The 20396-nt window shown below is 32.6% G+C and overlaps 1 long non-coding RNA gene and 2 pseudogenes across 2 annotated transcripts; 2 read left to right on the top strand and 1 right to left on the bottom strand.

The window, feature by feature from the left end:
* The first annotated feature begins 231 nt into the window (after nucleotides 1–231).
* Nucleotides 232–1537, top strand: LOC149511745 (uncharacterized). The gene is made up of 2 exons (XR_016333689.1): nucleotides 232–914; nucleotides 996–1537. It is a non-coding gene; the product is annotated as an uncharacterized LOC149511745 (long non-coding RNA).
* A 1312-nt stretch (nucleotides 1538–2849) lies between these two features.
* Nucleotides 2850–3898, top strand: LOC111276443 (fatty acid desaturase 4, chloroplastic pseudogene; annotated as a pseudogene).
* On the bottom strand, nucleotides 3428–5811 carry LOC111276444 (vacuolar protein sorting-associated protein 22 homolog 1-like; annotated as a pseudogene). The gene is made up of 6 exons (XR_016333776.1): nucleotides 5659–5811; nucleotides 5435–5545; nucleotides 5226–5351; nucleotides 4556–4710; nucleotides 4135–4242; nucleotides 3428–4057 (listed from the first exon to the last, which is right to left on the bottom strand). The product of XR_016333776.1 is annotated as a vacuolar protein sorting-associated protein 22 homolog 1-like (transcript).
* Between the last annotated feature and the right edge of the window lie 14585 nt (nucleotides 5812–20396).

The following is a 20396-nucleotide window of genomic DNA, read 5'->3' as shown; positions in this document are numbered from 1 at the left end:
ATTGAAGTTGGAAAATAAAATAAATAAAATTTAAATGGAGTTCCTAAACAAAGATATATATCTATTTTTTTTTTATTTTGAATTTTTTATTTAAAAGTTTTTTGTTCAAGTGTTAAATTATCCAAAACTATTAATTGATTGATTGAATAAAGAGGAAATAATTTAATTAATGATAGTTGTTAATTTATATAAAATAATAATTAAATTTTAGTAAAAAAAATTTTAGGTTCATCACTTTTATAACTTTTTGAAATTCAACTCAACAAGAGCCTGTTTAAACAGAGCTGGTTTTTTAGCTAACAAAAATTAGACTAATGGTTCATCTAAACCTTAAAGATATATAGCTTACCCCATTATAAATGGTATGTATAAATATTCATTTTTGGCCCGACACATGTATATATACATATATTATTCAATCAATCAATAAATGATGTATTTAACATTATTTTACATCATAATTCGGTACACTTACAATTCACACATTGGTTGGATCTAACCATTGGTCGGCACGCGGTTCAGTTGAACCGGTTCAAAGCTGTCGAGGGAAACGGGTCAACCGATCGGTTAGGCCGATCCTGGGTCGGGTCACGGGCAAGCGCGGATATTTCCTTTTTAAACGACGTCGTTTTGCTTCTTTGTTTTTTCATATAAAAGCCAAACTTTTTTTTTGAAGTTCATTTCATTCCTCTTTCAGAAAAAAAATCCTCCAGCTCCAGACATTCTCTCTAGCTTTGGCCGGGGTCCGGTGCCAGAGCGCCGCGCAGGCCGCCGTCTGGGTCGTGGCTGGTGGATTCGTCGGTGTTCGCCGCGCACCGGAAAATACCAAAATTCTTCTGGAAGCTCTCGTTGACGCAATCTTTCCAGATCCGGTCTCCTTTTCGCCGGAAACAACCCCGATCAGTGTAGAAAGGGTCTGAAGTTTTCTGTTTCCCTTTCTTTTTCTTTTTTTTTTTGTAAAACTAAAGATGATATATTTTCTTTGTTCTTTGCAGGTTGCTTGGTGCTGTTGGTTCCTCGCCTAGGCGAGGACTGTGTTGTTTTTTTTTTTTTTTTGGTTTTTCTGGTGTTTTTTGTTTTCTGGTGGGTGAGGGGTTTTTAGCTTGGTCGATGTCTGGGTTAGAGGGTAAGGGCTTGTGGGGCTTGGATGTGGCTGGGCAAAGTGTTGGGTGAGGGTGGAGCCTCGGGTTCGTGGGCGTGTGCTAGGGATTTCTGGGCGTAGGGAACTCGAGGTTTCTGGGTGTTGAAAAGTTTGGGTGCTTGTGTGGATGCCTGTGTCTGTGGTCGAGAGAGGTTTTTGGGTGTGGAAGTTGGATACTTTACAGGAGGTTGGGTGTCTGGGATGGTGAGTAGGTGGTGTCTGTAGGGGTGGCTGCAGGGGTAGGCTGTAGGTTGGCTGGTGAGGGGACTGGACCGGGGACTAGACAAGGAGCTGGTTAGGGTGGCTGGTAAGGGGACTAGACGGGCTGGGGGCGGCAGCGGTGCCGTACACCAGTCCCCCCTCTTTTTTTTTTTAATATCATTTTTAATTTTTCTCTTTGTTTTTTTTTTGTTTTTCTTTTTGTGTTTAATTAATAAATTAATATTAATGTAAATAAAACAAAATAAAATAAAATAAAATAAATAAAAGATAAGTAGGTTTTGAATTTAAATAATGAAATTAGGTTTCGGATCTGATCAAAATCGGATCTTGTCTGATCTTGACTTGAACCTTCATATTCGGCATATATTAAATCGAAACTCGATTAAAAAAATCAAGACAAAATTGATATATAAAAGTATAATAATTGAATTTATTTTTATATATTAATAAAAATTAATTTAATAAATTTAAATAATTTAATTTTAATTTTTAATTACATTTAAATTAAAAAAATAAAATTTGATTAAGTTTGAATTTTAAATTTCAAATTAAACTTAAATTCACTTGCACTTTTATATAAATAATAAAAATAATTTCTAACATCTCGCCTAACTTTGAGATGATTTATAATTTTCAGCCAAAACAACAATTTTCTCTCTGTTAATTAAGATGATGTGGCAACAAAAAATATGAGAACTGCCTAAACAAGATTTCTTCAACAGTGAACAACCAGGACTGTAACTCATTACATAAAAGATTTTTATTAACGAAAGATGTAAATTAATTGGAAGATCTTAAATATGCGGGTCAAATGAAATGGTTGTTGCTACTTGTTTCAAAAACAAGTCATTAGTTTTAATTGATTAATTAAATAAAATAAATAGATCTTCCTCTTTGTCTTAGGTCGATGGATCTTCTTAACTAAAGGATCTCTTGTATGAATAATATACATTTTAATTAACCGAGTATAATTTTAATTATTTTATTTCGAAACAAAAATATCCACGAAATGATTCACTCTATTTTAATATTTACAATCGAAAAATATTGAATTTTCTTTTAAATAGGTTCATCACTTTTATAACTTTTTGAAATTCAACTCAACAAGAGCCTGTTTAAACAGAGCTGGTTTTTTAGCTAACAAAAATTAGACTAATGGTTCATCTAAACCTAAAAGATATATAGCTTAGTCCGTTATAAATGGTATGTATAAATGTTCATTTTTTGCTCGACATATGTATAAACCCGTATATTATTCAATCAATCAATAAATGATATATTTAACATTATTTTACATCATAATTCGATAAATATGTAATTTACATATTAGTTAAACCTAATGCTTCGTATATTTATATTATATAAAATATTAAATTTTATATATTTATATTATATTTTATATAAAAATTATATATTATAATTTATATCGATATAAATATATAAAATATATTTTTTTGATTTTATTAAATTCATATATAATTATTATTAAAATATTAAAATTTTAGTAATATCAACTTAATGTTATATTTTAACATCATGTTTAAATTGTGAGGTTTTCTATCCCAAAATATGGACTAGACCAACGCCTTCGACAATTGCCACTATTTAAACCCTCAGCCTCTACAAATATTGCCCTGCCATTGCACTAGACTTCAGTTTCTCATAAGCCTCCCTTTAATGTCTATCATGCCTCAACGCAAGAACCCATCAATGTCTCTAACCCATGTTCCCATATGTTCAGGCACCACCACAGCCATGCCTAGGTCCAGTCAGAACGAGCTATTCATCGAGCCACGGCTCGTGACTACACCAGACCTGGTCACTCCCATCATACCTAGTGCTGGTCCTCCCCTGGCCAATGACCCAAGTTTTCAATCAACATGGCCTCACCGGGCTTGGGTGACAAATGGGTGCATCACACTGTTGATTTCCCTAGCCAAGGCGATAGTGGGTGCAGCCGATTCACATATGTGGCTCGAAACTATACTAGCAGGTTATGTTGGGTACATTTTAGCCGACCTTTTGAGCGGGATATACCATTGGGTTATTGACAATTATGGTGATGCATCAACTCCAATTTTTGGTTCACAAATTGCAGATTTCCAGGGGCACCATAAACAGCCCTGGAATTTCACCAGGCGTCAGTTTGCTAAAAATTTACATGTACCGGCTCGTAGCGTAACTCTCTACATGCTTCCTATAGATATATTTTGTAATGAACCTGTTATTCAAGGCTTTGTCAGCATCTGTGCCGGTTGCATCATGTTCAGCCAACAATTTCATGCTTGGTCTCATACCACCAAGAGCAAGCTCCCTCCATTGGTGGTGGCGCTACAAGATGCCGGTGTCCTTTTGTCGCGGTCGCAACATTCTGCACACCATAGGCCACCGTATAACAGTAACTATTGCATCGTCAGTGGAGTTTGGAATAAACTTTTGGACAAACACAAGGTTTTTGAGGCATTGGAGAAGTTTATATTTTTCAAGCTCGGGGTAAGACCCAGGTCTTGGAGTGACCCTGGTGCTGAATGGTAATGATCACAATTAAGTCATTAATTTATGGTAATGATCACAATTATGGCAATGATCACAATTAATGTCAGTGGGTGCAATGTACTGGACATAAATTAATGGCCTGTCTCATACGTCCAGGAAAGCCGTCTCTCTACCTCATCAAGTCACATAGCCTTGAGCCTGAGAGAGAAACAAGTAGAATATCAATTAAGCAATTACTTACATTAGGTATTTGTTGCACAATGAATTAGACAAACCTGTGCTAGCTCCAGAATTTCATTATGGTCTTTCTTCAACTCAGTTGGAACAGATCGAACAAGCTTTTTCTTTCCAGCAGATATCACTTCAAATCCACTACCCAATGTCTTCAAAATTCAAGTAGCACAATGCATTAAAAATGGCAGCGTAAAAACTTTATTTAAGTTGCATAAGACAACTCCATTACAGACCATGCAATAGAAAGGACTAGCAAGCTGCAATAATGGCACTAACAATTCAAAAAATGTTCAAGAAATAATGTTGCTCAAAACAAAGGAAAACCAATCTGCTCTCTAATGCTCTTTCCTCTCACTCATCCTGGGGTGAAAACGGGAAAATGGGAAAACAGAATGTGGCAATGCAGGAAAACTCATTCGATAATCAGTATCAAACAAATATGAAGTAACTTTACTACCATACCTTCAGCTTACTTATAGCACGCAAACAGTCATCCTCAGATACAGCTTCACGATCATGTTTTCGTTTCTGACGAAGCAATTTGCATAGTTCCAGCAGGTCGATCAAACCTCCATTAAGAGGCCTAGTTGCCAAGCATATCTCAACAATTTGCACCCCTGTCGAGTCAAGTACCAAAACCCCATTATTACCACTCTACCAAGTCTTAACACAGATGCCTTTCATTCTAAGGTTAAAACTTCAAAATGTATAAGAAGAGCTTATGAAAATCCTCTTAAAAAACAGACTTTTACAGACCATAAGCTTATGTATCATGCAAAAAGCAGAGAAGCTTGCAGGTGCATCATGCATAATTAAATAAATAAACTTCACAATCATAGAACTTTGAACAAAAATAATCCAATACTCTCATAGTTACATTTCATAATGCTATTATAAAGCAAAAACAGTAAGCAAATTTAGAAAACTTCCATTAAAAGAAAATGCTAGAAATCGAAAAACAGTTAAAAAGATTAAAAAATTTCTACAAAATACCAAACAAAAAAGATATAAAGCTCATAACTTTGCCCTATATAGATAAAAAAGAATCAATTTAAGCTAAAAAAGAAACTTGAAAACAAAAGTAAATGCTCCAATTTTTTTTTCCCTAAAAGAGATGATTTTGGATACCAACCAAGTTCATAATAGAAATCACCAATCCCTAAAAGCTCAGCCCAAAATCCCTTATTTGAAGCCAACCCACTTTAGCACACATTTCGTGAAATTGTGACCTAAAGGACGGATTTTTACGAATATCATTCTGCCAAAAAAAATAACAAATTTAAAAATAATTAAAAATCATGAAAAAATTGAAAGTAGGGATTTTTTTTTTTTTTGTTTAACCTTGTGTTTTCGAGCGAATTCTTCGAGTTGAGAACGGAAAGTAGCGAGCTGTTCTTTCATGAGATCGGTTCTTAACTTGGCTACATTTTCTCCCAGGAACCGATATTGATCCTGAAATTAAAAAGATAAAAAAAAAAAAAGTAATTAAAGGTAGATATTTTAGGATGTAATTAAGATTAAATTGGATAATCATAATTAAGATTGAATTGGTTTTTGAAACAAACCCTAGCCGCTGCAGCTGTTTGTAAGACTCCGATTCCAGGTCTTCTCATTTTCCTTAAAATTGATTTGAAAAATTATTCTTTTCTATGCTTTTCTGATGAAAAGTTTGATTTTTTAGCTTTTTGTTGCAGAAGAGGAGAAAAGCTTAGCTGAGAAGTCATCGTCAAAGATTAAATTTTTTGAAAGTAAATAAATAAAATATATTAAGGATAAGTGGCAACAAATCAGAGTGGCGCAGCGGAAGCGTGGTGGGCCCATAACCCACAGGTCCCAGGATCGAAACCTGGCTCTGATATGACAATAAGCTTTCACCCACTCATCCTTCTTTTTTTTTTTTTCAATTAATAGATGGGACTTTTTTTTTTCTGGTAACTATTTTTTTGGTAGAAAAATAATAAAAGACAAACTTGAAATTTTTTTATTAATCGGTAAATGGTCAAATTCAAAAAAGAGCATATCCAATTTTTATTTTTAATCACATTTAAATGAGACTGAGACTCATAATTAATCTATTAAAAGATACATAATTTAAAAAATATATATATTTTCATTAGTCACTCAGTGATATCATTTGATTAATTTTAACTTCAAATTTTGAATATTTTTGAAATACTTGAGAAAGATTAAAAGACTAAGAATAGAAAATTTCATCTAATTTTATAATATTTTGATTGTATTATTGCTTCCTTTTTATCAAAAGAGATAAGAGCCAGTGAATCAAAAACGATTAATTAAGAATTTTTTATTTTTTCAATTAATAGTTGGTGTAAACATCATTTTTATTTTTATTTTTTATCATCATCATCATCATCATTATTATTATTATTTATTTTTTTTGTTTTTTTTTTCCTTCTTTTTTTTCCTTATCCAGTTCAAATCTAGTGCATTAAATGCACAATCCCTAAAGTCCAAAATCGCCGTCGCTAGCTGCCAGCAGTCGACTGACAAGCAGCCTAACACACGTGGCAAGCATGAATTTTCAGTTAAAAAAATGAGATTCGAATCTCAAAAGATCTGAAATTTGAATCCCAAAAAGCTCTATAAATAGAGCTTCTAACCTGCATGAAGGGGGATCGATTAAAAAAACAACCAGAGAGACCTACAAAAAAAAGATTTTTTCAGAATAAAAAAGTGTTTCCAGAATAAATTTTTTTTTCAGTAAAAAAGACAAATAAAAACCACACAGTCCTTCCCGTATGGAGGAACCCAGCGCCAGAAAAGTTACCTACAAAAAAAATCAGTCGATTTAAAAAAAAAAGAAAGAAGGGAGACCGAAACTTTGAGCCACATTCTACGTCGATCGAAGCTATTTTCGATGAAAAGGATACCGGATCCAAAAAACGCACGTCGAAGAGAACGTTTTGATATCTTTTGTGATTTTTCAGCAACCGGTTGACGATCGGGTTGGTAACCACCAGCGGCAGTCGACACAACCGAAGGTGATCGACCAATCGGTCTAGAGAGAGGGGGTTTGAGTGTAGAGAGAGGAGGAGAAGAGAAAATGAGAGAAAAATTTTTTTTGGGCCTTTTATAGAAATTGCCGAAGCGAAAACGACATCATTTCAATAAACTCTCAAAACGACGTCATTTTAACCTCTGAGGATCCACGCTCCAACCCGTGATCCGATCCGAGATCCGCACAACCAACCCAATTATCCGACTCATCTTCAGACCCAGACCGATTCATCTGAATTGACCCAGGCCAAGTCAAACCGTCCCTGAATCGTCAGATCGAACCGAGCTGTTGATTCAACTGGACCATCATTGACTGGACCGTTGATCGGTCCGGTTCAGGTAAATTTTTTGAATTTTTTATATTATTTTTGTTATTTTAATTATTATTATTGATATTTATGCATGTAAAAATATTTAAATTTACCAAAATAAATTTGTATTGTTTTATAATATTAATTAATAATATAAAATTGATAAAAAAAATAAGAAAAAAAATTATATTCGATGATGAGATTCAAAGGTATTTCGAGTAGTAATGCCTACGAAATCTCTAGGTGAGAAGATTTTTTTTAAGTACTACCAGCATATTGGAGTATTTATAAAAATTTTTTAATAAAATAAAATTTTTTATTATAAAATAATAATAAATAAAAACTAATTAATAAATTAAGAATAAGTAATAAAAAATGAGACAAAAAGGGAATTTTATCCGATGCAAAGATTCTAAAAGTATTCCGAGTAGAGATGCTTTAAGAAATTCCTAGGTGAGAAGATTTTTTTAAAATATTACCAGTGTATTGGAATATTTATATAAAATCTTCAATATAAAAAGTTTCCCTTTTCTTAAAAAGAAATAAAATAAAATGTGTGCATCAAAATGATAACATTCTGTATTGCATACATGATATATTTTTTACGAAAAGTAAATTCGAACCTTCTAAGATGAGATTCTAAGGTATTTTGAGAAGCGATGCCTAAGAAATCTCTAGGTGAGAAAAACTTCTTCTAATGTTACCAACGTAATGGAACATTTTAAGAATTATTTCAATAAAAAAGTTCTAATTTATTTTTCTCAAATAAAATTTGAATAATAATTTTTTTAAAGTAAAATAAAACAAACCAATTTTCAATAAATAAAAAAATCAAAAAAATTATTTTTCCAAACACTGAGAATGAAACTATTTTAATCAAAATCAAAGGATAACACATAGTTAAGTGGTACCGTTTTTAAACGGGCGTCATGGGGGTGCTAATCCTTCCTCACGCGTAACCGACTCTCAAACTCAGACTGTTTCGCAGATCGTGAAATTATTTTTTTAATAAATTTTAATTAATTTTAAAATCTTATTAGAAGGATAAATTTTAATAGGTAGCCAATCGCACTTAGTAAAAAAAGATTGGTAGCGACTCCATTTTTTGTTATTTTTTATTTCATTTTCAAATTCGTCGGGCGGACACAAAATCGTTACGACAGCTTGTCGACTCTGCTGGGGACATATTTTTTTTAAGAGTCAGGCCAAAATTAACTACTTGTTGTCCTTAAATTTTGATTTAAACAGTCCTAATTGATCTCTTAGATTTTTATTTTTCATTTTCAACAAAAAAAAAGTAAAAAAAAAAAACAAATCAAAAACAAAAAAGTTCACACACATTTCTTTTACTATGCCTTTTTTATACTTTATTTTTTTGTATTTATTACTCTCAATAAATTAGGATACATTTGCACATACAATGACATGCTGCATCTCATACATGAGCTCTATACCCGAGCTCTGTCCCTTATAGGAGGAAGTAAAGTACCTATGCCATCGTGAGGTGATAACCTCCGCAATGACAAGCAAAATACATCCACTCAAATTGAACCATTTCCGTTCATAGCCTGTAATGGATAAGGATCGGGGTCCCTTATTAGTCCAGAGTGGATGATAGTGAAGAATAATTTGAGAACCTTTAGAAACGTGTCAATTCAAATCAGCATGTAATAAGCCTAGGAAACCAACCTTAGGTACAGCCTCGTTTACCTTCTTGCAAGAAATACCTAAGAATAAAAGTTATGTGTAATACAAAATAAAACAAAAAATCTCAAAAATTTTTTTTTTTTCAAACCCCATCCTCACACTAACTCAATTTTGTTTTTTTTTTTTACATAAATCATATCATACAGTTCTGCATCGAGATATTTACTCTAGGATATATTTCTTCCCAAGAAGTTTTCATGAATTTCATAGAACTTCAGATTTGTTCATCTTCAGTCAGTGTCCCATGTGAGCCGTATAATGAAGTATATGTTTGGTCAAAAGAAGTCCAACAAAATAATAAAGATTGCTTGCCTATCGGCTATATGTCAAAGTTGCCTGAAAATGTGCATTTAGATCTCACACAGGATGATTTAGAAAATTTAACTGCTATCTGGGGATAATTAAATGAAGAAAAAAAAGCTTTTGTAAGAAGTATGGACAGCTTGCATCCCTCATTTCAGTAGTGATCGATGAGTAATTGTAAGGACAGCTATACAATTTTGGGATCCATCCTATAGATGCTTCACTTTTAATCGAAAAGATTTGATGTCAACTATTTAAGAGTATTCAATTTTGCTCGGGATAAAACTACAGTGTCCAGATAAAGTATTCACTCGAAAGCCAAAATCAGGTTATCGTAAAAAGTTGGCCAACTTATAGGGGTTAAAGTGGAAACCATTGATTCCTTTGTGAAGCCTAAAGGTGAACATTTCGACATTCGTTGGGACTTTCTACGAAACTTCATTTAAGAGCATTTAAATGATGACAAAGGTATGGCTGTGTTTACTTTATCATTGTATGGCATGATAATCTTTTCAAAGACTTTGGGTTACATTGAGATAACTGTGGTGAATTTTTTTTAACAAATTGAAACCCAAGCAATTAATCTCGCACTAACAATCTTAGTAGAAATCATTCGATCATTGAATTTCTATCGACGAAATGAAAAGAGATGGTTTATAGGATGTGCACCGCTATTATATGTGTGGGTTAGAAGTTATTTTAAATGTGAAAAAATTGCATTTTCAAAGTCGTATCTACGAAACAAAACACTAATTAAAGAGTTCTGCAAGAGTTAATGGCCAACATTGAAGATTAAGAAAGAGTGGGTCTTTTTCTTACGAAGGATTATCGATAATGAAATTGAATGGATGGCACCTTGGATGCCTAGAGTGCCTTTGTTGTATCATGAAGAAAATGAGCGGTGGATACCGTTGTTAGGATTATGGGGCATTATAAGTTATGCTTCATTATTGGTGCTTAGGCAATTTGGTGTAAAATAGTTTATTCCTGCCACTCATGGCTTAGCCTAAGTGGAATTCATTTATGGAGAACTAAATTCACCAAGAACCTCGGAGCAGTTAATCTAAGCATGAAAGAAAACATGAAGAATGAGATTAGGACCTCTTATCGACAAAGTCACTCCTGATTACCAGATTTGAAAAGTAAGGTGACCTAGAGACATAGTACTCTATCCTGATGATAGCTCACACTAATCAGCTAATCTTTCAATAAAAGTATAATTATCAGAAGTTGAGCTTGTGAAAAAAGAATTAGAAGCTGAAAAAAAAAAGAAAAAATTTGAGACTTCGTAAGAAGGTGGGACAACTAAAATATGAAACAAAAATACAAGGGAGCAAATTAGAAAAAACCATAAAAGAATTAGATGTGGCTAATAGTGATTTGAAATATCTACACCAGGAAAATAAGAGGTTACGAATCTAATTCAAAATTAAAAAAGTCACTAAGTCTTACCTTAGTTGATAACACGAAGTGGATAAGCTTCAAGAAAAAATAAACCAATGGAAAGGCAAAGCTCAAAAAAAGTAAGAGGAGACCATTAGAATTTTTCAAGAATGCCAGAATTGGAAGGGGTTATACTCTATAATCTCAACAAGATTGGTAGAATGCCAAAAAGAAAAAGAAAGGTTGAAAGCTATACTTGCAAAAGAGAGAAAAAAGTACTCTTAAGTACTAAATGAGAAAGAATCACTTCACCGGATAATTCGAGAGTTTGAGCTATAATTGTAAGATCACAATAACCATATTTCAGCAATGATAGATGAGTAGCATAGAAGAAAAAAAGATTGGATATTCACATATGATTCAGAAAGAGATGCTCGCATGATGTAAAAAATAGAAAGTTTAAGAAGGTAATAGTATATAGAGCACATAACTAGTCAAGTTTATAGAGCAGTAAAAAAGGCATGAGAGATGGTTGAAAAGGTAGAAGCATTAAGACAAGAAGTCAATCCTGTAGGAAAATATAGACAGCGCCTAGTAAACTTTCTAGACGAGGTAAAAGACCATTACGAGTAAGTCAAACGTTTCTATGGATATAATTCTAGGATGATAAATCTCATGTAATCAAAGTTGTATGAAATCAATGAAAATTTCTAGTATTAAAATTTGTCCAAAAGTAAATATTTTTCACCTACATTCATGCATCATTTGCACCATTTTTATTTTTTTTCAAAAAAAATAAAATTTTTTGACACATGCCATTCTAATTTTTTTAAAAAATTTTATGGTAATAAAGGTTCAAGAATAGCTCACCCTTCAAAAATTTTAACTCAACCCACTCATCATTCATACAATACGAGGACTCAAACAAGAATTATAAAATAAGAATAGATCAATCGATTTGAGAGAATCGAGAAAGCTCAAGAAAAACTAAGAGAGGATCTCAGTACAATAATGGATATGCTCAGGAAACTTGACAAGGAAAAAACAGTAGAAGAAAATCTCAGTTTTCAAAAGCAATCGCCAGACATGGTGGATCCTGTTTACCCTCAAGGATTTGAGTCACAACTTACTCAACCTTCTTAAGAAACTAGAGTACAAATTTCTATTCTCGGTTGATATCTCAATCCTTATCCAGGAATGACATTCACACCTGCTCTGGGATAATTTTAAAATTTTGTTAATCCTATTATGATGAAAAAACCACCTGAGCCAATCCTAGTTCCTGATTTGGATGATCCTAAAGAAAGAGAAAAGCTATGGATAAAGATATCTGAGAAAGTAAAATATAATAGTACCCGAAAAAAGATGAAGTTATTAAAAAAAAGGCTTAGAGCAGTGGAAGGAATGAATTTTTACTCCACAAATGCAACTGAGCTTTGTTTAGTCCCTGATGTGGTCATTTCACATAAATTAAAGGTCCCTGAATTTAAAAAATATGATGACACAAAATGTCTGATGATCTATATCACCATGTATTATCGAAAGATGACAGTACATACTTGCGATGAAAAGTTATTAATGCACATATTTCAATATAGTTTTACAGGTTCTGCAGCTAGATGGTATGTTCAATTAGATAAGACTCGTATTCGTTCTTGACAAGAGCTTATAAAGGCATTCCTTACAAAATAACGACATGTCATGAATCTAGTTCCAGATCGTCTATCTTTATAAAGTATGAAAAAGAAAACAATTGAAAACTTCAAAGAGTATACACAAAGATGAAAAGATATGGCTGCACAAGTCCAGCCTCTTCTCACCGAAAAAAAGATAACTATTTTATTTATGAATACTCTGAAAGTACCATATTATGAGAGATTGATAAGCAATGCAACCAAGAAGTTTACAGATATGATGATATCGGGTGAGATTATCAAAAGTGCCATAAAAAATGATAAGCTCGATACATGAGAGATAAGTGAAATAAAGAAAGTTGGAGCTCTCAAAAAGAAAGAAAATGAAGCCCAAGCAGTAAACTATATGGGGTAATAGTTTAGAGATTTCACGTCCTATTCTGTACCAGTCTATTAAACCCATTACCCTTTCGTAAATAATGTTACATCTATCCCTTATCCATATCAACCATACCAACCACTACAACCACTAGCTTATCCATCCCATTTTCAGCCATCTTTTCAGACACTCACCTATTTCTATAACCATCCTACTGTACCTACAAGACTAGACTGAAGACCTAATAGTAGTTCAAGAGCCTCAAAAAATACTAAAAAAAAACTTTCGATCTCATTCCTATGATATACACAGATTTGTATGATCGACTTGTTGAGAAACATTTACTTGCTTATGTTATTGTTGAACCTTTGAAACTTCTGTTTTTTAAATGGTATGACCCTAATTTATATTGTGATTATCACTATTGGAATCCAAGTCATTCCATTGAGAACTGTACTACTTTGAAGCGTAAAGTGTAGGGGTTAATCAATGAAGGAGTGTTAAACTTTGATACCAACCAATAAGGGACTCTAAATGTTAATAGAAACCCTCTACCGATTCATACTAGGCCATCAATAAATGCTTTGGTTGATAAGCAAACAAGCTATGTGAAAAAACAAATAGAATAGGTCAAAACTCCTATGGCTAAAGTGTTTAAAGCCTTAGTCAAAGTTGGCATATTGAAGCTAATAGAATCTCAGAATTGCTCTAAAGAAATTAACTCAACTAAGAGCTGTAATTATCACAAAGGTGCTTTGGGGCATTCTATTAAGAGTTGTCATCAATTTCATTAAGAGGTATAGAAGTTGATGGATATAGGCCAGATAGAATTTTACAAAGAAAGAAAAGAGTTAGCAAAAACTGAAGTGTTTACCATTGATTCAAAGAATAAGTTTGTACGTAGATCGGTAACTATCTATTATGATGAAAAGCTGACATTAAAGCTAGAAAAGCTCATCTTTCGACCAATGGTGATAATTAAAGTTCCTGATCTTTTTTCATATCAGAATAATAAAGTAATACGATGAAAGTATGATTGTGATGTCATAGTCAATTCAGATATTGCAAACATAACGGGGTAGGAGGCATGACTCGAAGTGAAATATGTTATACTTTAGAAGATTTAGAGAAAGCCAGAAAAGAGAAAGCAAAGATAAGAAAAAAAGAGAAAAGTCAGAATAATCATGTCATAACCCCAGGAAAAGAATTTCAGAAGCTAGCCTTTGATAGTAAAACTTGTGAATTTTTAAAGTTAATAAAACATAACTAGTATAGTATGGTAGAACAGTTGAACAAGATGCCAACTAAAATTTCATTATTATCATTATTGCTCAGCTCAGAGTCACACCGTAATACTCTGTTAAAAGTGCTAAATCATGCATATGTGTCTCATAATAATTCTATTAAATATGTGAAATAACTTGTTGGTAATCTGACAATTACAAACTATATCTCTTTTAGTGATAAAGAGATTCCTCCGGAAGGTCGTGAAAATACCAAGGCTCTCCACATTATTATTAAATGTAAGAGTCATATAATGACTAAGGTTTTAATTGATAATGGCTCATGCATCAATGTTATGACTATGACTACTCTAGTAAAACTTCATGTTGATGAATCTTATATGAAACCTAGTCATATGATAGTTCGAGCCTTCGACGTTACCCGAAGAGAGGTATTGAGAGACATAGAAATGCTATTGTAGATTGGCCTGTGCACTTTCAATGTGAAATTTCAAGTTATGGATATTTTTCTTTCATATAGTTGCTTATTGGGTAAACCATGGATCCATATGACAGGTGCTATTCCATCTTTATTACATCAGAAAGTCAAATTCATTATTGATAAAAAATTGATATGTGTAATAGGAGAAGAAGATTTATTGGTCATCCAACCAATAAATACTCCTTATGTAAAAGTAACGGATGAAGCCCTAGAATGCTCATATAGATCTTTCAAGATTGTTAATACAGCATATATGACTGAGGGATCTAAACTATATTCGTCACACTTATCTACGATAACTAAAATGGTTATCAAATAGCTTACCAAGATGGAATGGCAACCTGGAGCCAGATTTGAAAAGAACCTACAAGGAATCATGAAGCCATCGACCATACATGACAAGAAAGACAGATTTGGCTTAAGGTATAAGCCAACAAGAAGGGACAAAGTGAGAATGGTGAATTAAAAGAAAAATAAGATGATGGATAATCTTAGGGGATATGAGCTGGAGTTAAAGCCCATGGTCATTTCATATCTCTATGATTCTTTTCATTCGGAAGGATATATTTACCCAGATCTACCTACAAGCCTAAATGTAAGATTCATGGAAGAGTTTTTTGAGCTAGCCATTCAAATGATGGATGACGAAAGAAATAAGAGTCGAGATGAAGAGTTGTTCATGCACTCTTGTACTATAAATTTTGAGCTAAATAACTGAAAAGTAGTAGAGCTGTCTGTTGTCTTTAAAACTTCTAAAAAGTAATGTGAAACTTTAAATCTCTAATTACTTTTATGAGCATTGGGTGATCTTCTGTGGTGTCTTTATGTTTGTCATTTTAATAAAAGACTTAGAAGATGCATTCATATTTTTTTTATTATTCTCATCTTCATTTTGCTTTTCATTTGCTTTTTCCATCATTTTTTTACCATTCTATTTTTGTGTGCCAATATTCTCTTCATCTTACCCTTTTTGCAGAGTCCTAAATAATGAATATGAAGATAATCATGGCAATAATCTTGGATTTGATTTTAAAAACTTAATTCATGTTAATGAACTTGATAATGAGAAAGAATCATATAATTACACACTGCTTCCTGATTTGTTAAAATTAATGGAACATGAAAATAAGCCAATTAAACCCTACCAAAAAACTATCGAATTAGTAAATTTTGAAAATGGTAAAAATAAAAGAGAGGTCAAAGTTGGTACATCTCTTTTACCAACTAAAAGGTAGAAGCTAGAAGAGCTGCTCTGAGAATATGTGGATGTATTCGCATGGTCTTATCAGGATATGCTAGGACTCAGTACTGATATTGTAGAACATAAGTTGCCCTTGAAATTAGAATTTAAATAAGTACAACAAAAGCTAAGGCATATAAAACTAGAGATGCTGTTGAAAATTAAATAGAAAGTGAAAAAGCAATTTGATGCAAGATTTTTGAAGGTGGTAAAATATCCTGAATGGGTAGCCAACATAGTACCAGTTCTTAAGAAGGATGAAAAAGTGAGAATTTGTGTCGATTATCGAGACCTAAATAGGGCAAGTCCCAAGGATAACTTTTCTTTGCCTAATATCGATACTCTAGTAGATAACACTGCTAGGCACTCTATATTTTCCTTTATGAATGGTTTTTCAGACTATAATCGGATCAAGATGGCTCAACATGATATGAAAAAAATCATATTTATGATCATGTGAGGGATATTTTGTTATAAAGTCATGCCTTTTGGGTTAAAAAATACTGGTGCTACTTATCAAAGAGTAATAGTGACTATCTTTCATGATATGATGCATAAAGATATAAAAGTGTATGTGGATGATATGATTGTAAAATCTCGTGAAGGAGAGGATCATGTAGTCAATCTTAAAAAGCTCTTCAATAGATTGAGAAGATTTCAGTTGAAGTTGAATCCTGCCAAATGTACATTTAGAGCCAAATTAGAAAAACTATTGGGCTTTGTGGTTAGTGAAAAAGGAATCAAAGTTTATCTAGATAAGATACAAGCCATTCAAAACTTATCTCCTCCTCATACCTCAAAAAAAGTATAAGGTTTTTTTAGAGAGATTAAACTATATTGCTCGCTTCATCTCTCAACTCACTTATAAGTGTGATTCTATTTTCAAGCTTCTTAGAAAACATGATCCTGGAGAATAAAATGATGAATGCCAAGAAAATTTTGATAAGATCAAAGAATACTTGTTAAATTCACCTGTGTTGGTGCCACCAATGCTAAGAAAACCTTTGATTTTGTACTTGACAGTGCATAAAAATTCAATGAGATGTGTGCTGGGGCAAAAAGATGAAACTGATAAGAAAGAGCGAGCAATTTACTACTTGAGTAAGAAATTCATTGATTACAAGTTCAAATATTCACCATTAGAGAAAATGTGTTATGCATTAACCTAAACAGCTAGAAAGCCTAGACAATACATGCTTTATCACACTACTTGGCTTATAGCAAAGCTGGATCCTATTAAGTATATCTTCAAAAAGTCCTCATTGACAGAGAGAATAGCACAATGGTAAGTTATGCTTTCAGAATATGATATTGTTTATATAACTCAAAAGACTATTAAAAAAAGTGCAATAGCTAAATTTCTTGCTGATCGTAAGTCGAAGATTATGAACCAATAAAATTAGATTTTTCTAATGAGGATGTGATGGCCATTGAAGAAAATGAACCTGTTGAAAAATCATGAAAGATGTATTTTGATGGAGCTACTAATGTTTTGGGTTATGGTATTAGGGTAATTTTGATATCTTTTGATAGACATTATTACCCCATCACAGCCAAGTTAAATTTTAATTGCACAAAACAATATGGTTGAATATGAGACCTGTGCTATGGGTTTACAAGCAGCAATTGAAAAGAAGATCAAAATGTTAGATGTGTTTGGAGATTCAGCTTTAGTTATTTATCAGTTACGAGGTGAATGAGAGACAAGAGACTCTAAGTTGATTCGGTACCATAAATACATCTTTGAGTTGGTCAAGCAATTTAAAAAAGTTCAGTTTGAGCATCTACCAAGAGAGAAAAATCAAATTACTGATGCACTGGCTACTCTAGCTGCAATGATTAAAATAGATGCAAATACTAAAATCTAACCATCAAGCTGGATATGAAGGATGTACTAGCACATTACTCAGGTGTCAAAAAAGAAGTTAATGGGAGGCCATGGTATCATGATATCATACAATACATTAAAAGCCAGCAATACCCAGAACATGCAACAGAAAATGATAAGAGGACTATCAGAAGATTGGTTATGAGTTTCTTTATTGATGGAGATATCATTTACAAAAAAGGTCGAGATCAAATACTTTTAAGATGTGTAAATGTAGCTGAAGCAAAGAAGATTATTGAAGAAGTGCATGATGGAGTTTGTGGGACACATGTAAATAGTCATATGATGGCTAGATAAATTATGAGGGCTGGTTATTATTGGTTGATAATAGAAGGTGACTGTATTGATTATGCTAGAAGATGTCATAAATGTCAGATTTATGCTGACAAGATTCATGCTCCACCATCAACATTACATGTTCTGGCTCTTTCATGGCCATTCTCTATGTGGGGCATGATGTCATTGTCCCCATCATTCCAAAAGCTTCGAATGAGCATAGATTAATTTTTGTGATGATTGATTACTTCACCAAATGGGTAAAAACTACATCATATGCTAGCGTGACCCGATCTGTGATATGTAGGTTCATAAAAAAAGAGATAATATACAGATATGGGCTTTCAAAGATAATTATTTTTTATAATGCCAAAAACTTGAACAACAAAATGATGAATGAAGTATGCACTCAGTTCAAAATCCGTCATCGTAATTCGACATCGTATCGTCCGAAAATGAATAAGGCAGTAAAGGCTGCGAATAAAAATATCAAAAGAATCCTAGAAAAAATGATTGATACTTGTAAAGATTGACATGAGAAGTTACTTTTTACTTTGCATGCTTATAGAACATCAGTCCGAACATCTACTGGGGCCATCCGATTCTCTTTGGTATATGGAATAGAAGCCGTGTTATAGGGCAAAGTGGAAATTCCCTCACTGAAAGTCCTGATGGAGGTAAAGTTAGAGGAAGCAGAATAGGTTCAGAATCGCTTTAAGCAATTAAACCTCATTGAAGAAAAAAGACTGTCAGCACTTTGTCATGGTCAATTATATCAAAAGAGGATTATGAGAGCACATGACAAGAAAATTCATCCCCGTTGCTTTAGGGAAGGAGACTTAGTGCTAAAAAGAATCCTTTCAAATCAACATGATAATCGAAAAAAATGGACACTGAATTGGGAAAGCCCGTATGTGGTGAAAAAAGCTTTTTCTAGTGGGGCATTGATTTTGGTAGAGTTAGATGGAGGTGATTTACCTACTCTAATAAATTCAGATGCTATAAAAAAATATTTTACTTAAAAAGCATGTTAACTTATCTAAGTTGAAAACCTGAAAAGACAGTTTGGATGTGAAGCAGAAGCATCATCAGAAGAAGATCCCATAACATAGAGGTAAATATAGTTTGACAAACTTTGAAAAATTAAGGAAGTCATCTGATTTAGTTTTAGAGAAAGAATCTGGGAATATTTTGTTCTTGATTATCTTGTAATCATTATTTGGGCACATTTGTTTCAACTCAAACACTTTGCCATGCCCTTGTTATCAGCCTAATGAAATACGTTATCTTTCCTTTGAAAATAATGCCTATCCTTTCCTTTATCTTTATATGATATTTTTGTTCATCGTATAAGTGAATAAGAGAAATGTGTGATTGCATTTTATTTGTCTTGAACTTAAAATGATGAAAAGAAAAATAAACATGAAAGATTTCAGCATTACTGTTTAAAGTTGACAAAGGCAAATGAAAAAGGATGAGAAAAGCATGACAAGACATTGATGTTGCAAACTTTAAAAGAAAAAAAATGAAGAATATAATGGTCATATAGCAATTGTTGAGAATTTAGATAAAAGAAGCAAAAAGTAAGAGATTTTCGAGAACCTTTTTACTGCAATGAATAATTTTGATTGCATTACATTTAGAGCGCTTAGTACATGCATCCATGAACAGTTATAATCAAGACAGAGACTTTTTATTTTTTTTTATGGAAAACCAGATTTTGATATTCGGATGAAGATAATAATCAAACAAGAGATTTCAAAAGAGAGAAATTTACTTATTCAAATATGAGAAATCAGTTTCAAGAACAAATAGATTTTTAAAGTTGTTGAGTCTCTGCTAAGAGGAGCTTTTTCAAGAGAATTTTAAAGTTGTTGAGCCTCTACTGAGAGGAGCTTTTCCAAGATAGATTTTTAAAGTTATTGAGCCTCTGCTGAGATGAGCTTTTTCAAGATGAGATTTTTTAAAGTTGTTGAGCCTTTACTGAGAAGAGCTTTTTTAAATTTCAAAGTTTTTGAGCTTCTACTGATATGAGCTTTTTCAAGAGATTTTTAAAGTTATTGAGCCTCTACTGAGATGAGCTTTTTCAAGATGAGATTTTTTAAAATTGTTGAGCCTCTACTAAGAGGAGCTTTTTTAAATTTCAAAGTTGTTGAGCCTTTGCTGAAAGGAGCTTTTTCAAGAGAATTTTAAAGTTGTTGAGCCTCTATTGAGAGGAGCTTTTTTAAGAGAATTTCAAAATTATTAAGCCTCTACTTAGATGAGCTTTTTTAAATTTTCAAAAATTGTTGAGCCTTTGCTTAGAGAAACCTTTTAAATTTTCAAAAATGTGGTTGAACTTTTAGAGCCTTAAAAAAAAAAATTTGTGCTCAATGTTTTTTTTTTAAGAACAAAATGGTTATTTATTTATCTTTGTCTTATTCCTTATTCTTGATTCTC

Source organism: Durio zibethinus, chromosome 25 (genome assembly GCF_047325235.1).
Source record: "Durio zibethinus cultivar Kanyao isolate XHJ-2024 chromosome 25, ASM4732523v1, whole genome shotgun sequence".
Classification (NCBI taxonomy): Eukaryota; Viridiplantae; Streptophyta; class Magnoliopsida; order Malvales; family Malvaceae; genus Durio; species Durio zibethinus.
The sequence above is the reverse complement of the archived record's forward strand: the minus strand, read 5'-3'. Positions and strand labels throughout refer to the sequence as shown.